The following is a 4394-nucleotide window of genomic DNA, read 5'->3' as shown; positions in this document are numbered from 1 at the left end:
GTACTGCCATGGACCTTCATGCATAGCTCTGCCACATTTATTCTAATGTATGACAATTATACAATTAATTTCCCCCATTTTACAGTTAATACTTTGCATAAAAGTTATGTTTTATGTATCTACCCACTAGTGCCTAGCATGGTGCATCAACAAAATATAGAGAAGAATGTGTTGACTGCTAGCTATATGCATATCAAGAAACATTTGAGAATATTTCATTATTGCTCCATGGAGTGAGAGGAACTGGAACATTTTAATGGTTGTTATTCTGCCAGCTATCTGACCACCATTAGTGAGCCAGTGGGAGAGGAAATTTTTAATTTGTGAAATGGACATTTATTTCAGTTAGTTATAGCTTATCACATTTGAAAATATTTACACCATGTCCAAAATGGACACACCAGTACACATAGACCCAACCTTTTCACCTCCAATTTTCAATTTTTAAAAGTAGTAAGAGGTAGCTGAAATTATTAGGAAATTCTCCAGCTTGTACTTTTTTTAACTTTTAGCATAGGCACAGAAAGCACTTCTTGAAACTATTTAATGTGTATTTAATGTTAATTTTTATAATAACCGTACATTCAATCGCATTGGTCAAAGCAAGTTATAGCTCTTCTGTTTGCCGACCAAAGGGTGGGTTGATCAGCACCAAGGACAGAGGAACATTGTGCCAAAAGATAGCCTTTTTTTGCTAGTTTTTCTAATAATAAACAAATGTAAATGCCATTTGTATGGTAGAAATGTTTAATTTTATTTTTTAATTGCAGTTTACATTCAATATTATTTTGTATTAGTTTCAGGTATATGGCATAGTGGTAGACAATCATATACACTACAAAGTGATCACCCCAATATTTGAATTACCCATCTGGCATCTAGAGGGTATTATGCTGAGTGACATAATTCAGAGATAGAAAGACAAATGCTTTAAAATAAAATTAAAAAAAAGAAAGACAAATGCCATATGATTTCACTTATTTGTGAAATCAAAAGGTCACTCTTAAGGCTGCTTATAAAATGACAGCTATGATATCAGATGTTTTACCAAGAAAACACTGGTTTGAATGTTCCTCTAGGGGTCATGAGAGGAGAGCTCCTCTGGATTTGGGTCAAATCAGAGGATGGGGTCTTAAGAAAATAACCATTCCTCTGAGATGTCTCCATGTAGCGTGATTTCCTTTATATATTGACCTATATTGATTCACTTTTTCCCTTTTTAAAAAAGATTTTTTAAATTTATTTGCAGAGAAAGGGGAAGTGGGAGAGAAGGGAGAGAAATGTTGATGTTCGAGAGATACATCAATCAGTTGCCTCTCACACACCCCCAGCTGAGGACCTGGCCCAAAACCCAGGCATGTGCCCTGACTGGGAAGCAAACCAACGACCTTTCTTTTCACAGGCCAGCACTCAATACACTGAGCCACACCAGCCAGACCAATTCACTACTTTTTTGACAATGTGTTTTTCTTTTCCCAAAGTGCCAACATTTTCATGCTGAAGTAACTGTAAACACCTACCTAGAAAATGTGGAGAAAATTTGCTCTTTTTACCTGTCTAGTACTTATGATCCTTTTTGCCTTTGCAAACCACCTTTCAATCAAATAAGCTGTTTTAAAAAGATACTAAGGAATTTTTTATGCTTGGAGGGGTAAAGATTATATTGAAGTTGTGTTTAAAATGGGAGTCCCTGTCTTTTAGCAATAGATTCTGACAGTTACAAATAAAGTAATTTGATGTCTGGGATTTGCTTCAAAATAATCCAGGATCAGGGGTGTAGGTAGATATAAAGGGAAAGAAGACAAGATTGGCTATGAGTTGCTAAATGTTAAAGCTGGAGGATGGGAACATGAAAATTAATTCTACTTTTTCATATGTTTGAAAATTTCCATTAAGATATACATATATGTAAGTGTACATGCACACATGCTACTGAGAGGCCACAAAAAAACCCAGACAACGATTTCTGAAGATCTTATGGACCTGCACCTAAGAGATAATGAAGAGCAAGCTCTAATACTTCAGCTCTAAAAGCAGCTTAAAGAAGGCCAGGTTATAACTGTCCTGTAAAGATTTGAGATTTTGTCTTGCTCAAGCCCATGGGATGAAATAGGAAGTTCAGATGTCTAGGCATTATCACTTTCTTCTGAAGGAAGATGTCTTAGGAGATAAACTTCTAAAAAATGAAACCTTTCATGTACCTGCCTGACAAAAAATCAGCTTGGGGCAGCCTAGAGTTGCAGGAGCTGAGGCTGAGCATAAGGAGGGGGTGCTTGGTTTGTAATGATGAATCCAAAGTCAAAACCTAAAGTTCTAGGTAAGAACCAAAAGAAAACAAAACAAAAACATTTTTAAATACAAAATGGGCTGGATATGTGCAGGGAACCAAGATATGATGCTATGCACATCAGGATGGAAAGGAGCTAAAATGAGGAGGGTGGAGAGGTACAAAAACACAAGTAAATATTCTTTGTGGGTGGGGGCTGGTAGTAGTTTTTCATGAAGCAGCCATGTCAGAAGCAAGGAGCTGACAGAGACAGATGTATAAAATTTAAAAATGAAAGTAAAAGTAAACCTGTGAAACTGCACACACAGGAAGAACTACTGTGACGCTATGGACTGTAGATAATGAGGTAGAATGTCAACCATTTGTGAGGCACTACTCTAAGCACCTGGCATACATAGTTTAAAAAAAAAAAAACCTGCAACGAGCTAACATTCTAGTGGGAGAGATAAATGTATTTGCCAATTATTTAAAAATGCAATAATTTCACCTTTTTCATTTACACAGAAAGCATGGCCTACAGTTTGCTGCAGTCTGCACCATTCTCTATTGTCTTATATTCTTCCTACTTCACTCAATTTATGTTACCTGCCTGAGGCCCTCAGGCTTTTGTGTTAGTGACACCAGGTCTCTAATGTCCCTGGGTTACTTGTAACACTAGGCTCTCTTAAAACCACCAAATTGCCCAAGGACTATATAAAAGACCCTATTCTTAGTTGAATATGAATTCTGGGCTGTCAATACAAAGAAACGTTGGGCAATGATATACCACTTCGCTGATATCTCAGCGTCCTTAACTCTAAAGTGAAGGTAATCCTATCTCCTTTATAGGATTTCTGTGGGACCAGACATAGGTCAGTTCTTACTCCTGCTTTGGATCTCATCCCTAACATTACTTCCTCAAAGAAAGCTTCCCAGACTTCCTAACTAGGTCAATAAAATACGTAGGTTCACAGCATCACGTTTCGCAGTTGCAACTGTACCTTAGTTTGTTGTCTATTTTATTAACCACACTGTAAGCTCAGAGGTGGCAGGGATCCTCTTTGTACTCACAACCTATCACCCTGCCTGGCATAAAACGTGTTCAATACAGATCATTTTAAAGACGGAGAAAAAAAGAAACGAAAGACAAGAAAGCTGATTAGACCATCCCTGGCCTCCACGAGGTGCACTGCAGCTTCTCTGACCCTCTCTCACAGAATGCCTGAGGAGGGAGTGCAATAAGGCACAGTATGCTGGGCACAGCATGGTCTGGGGTTCCACCGAAGCTGGCAGACTCCGGCAGCCGGTCCTGGTGCCACCAGCGCCGCCTCCGCCAGAAGGGGAAGTAGAGCCCGGGGTGGGGGCGCAATAGGCAGAGATCTCCTATCAGGTCAAGCCGCACCGCTGCCTCAGAGCTCGGGTGGCCAGAACTCCCAACGCCAAGAGGCGGCCTCACCCTGCTCCTCCGAGTGTATGGAGCTACGCACAGGTGCTAGTGCACAGGTGGTCCACAGGACAAAGACCGTTTCCCCCACTAGCAAAGCGAGACCGCCGCAGATCCTCTCGAAAGCTACCGCCTGCACTAGGCCCGCCAACACGTCACCGAAACGGGGAGTAACAACCCCTACGCTTATCCCTCCGTAGGTCCTTCTTCTGCTGATGAAACGGCTTTGCACCTCCTCCCCTGTGGTGCGCCTCCCACTGGGAGCCATCCCCGGGCCTCCCAGATTCCCCAGGGTGAGGGAGGACTCCACGGCCCGTTCTCGCACTGTCCACTAGGTCCCGCTGTGTCCCTGCGCCCAAGGAAAGAGCCTCAGTACCCCTACTCCCTCCCGATGCCTCTCAGCAACGATTCTCAGCAACACGTGCTCTCGCGAGACTCCACCTACAGCCGCTCCCACCTCAGACCCCCGCGGGCGAGAAAGTACGTCTAGGCCCCCCGCAGCGCGAGGTTGCGGGCGGCGCATGCGTGGTCGCGGCTCCCAGTGCGCCCCGCGTCCATCTCCGGAGGAGTGGACACGGTCGTACATCGGCAGCCAGCATCCTCCCCCTGAGAGGCCTGGCTTGGTACCCTCTGCTGCTTTCCCTTCACAGTCGGAATCGCTTCGCGGCCCGACCTCGGCGCGCG

This window comes from Phyllostomus hastatus, unplaced genomic scaffold (assembly GCF_019186645.2).
Source record: "Phyllostomus hastatus isolate PE091 unplaced genomic scaffold, TTU_PhHast_1.1 phas_contig_64, whole genome shotgun sequence".
NCBI lineage: Eukaryota > Metazoa > Chordata > Mammalia > Chiroptera > Phyllostomidae > Phyllostomus > Phyllostomus hastatus.
Note: the sequence above shows the minus strand (reverse complement) of the source record.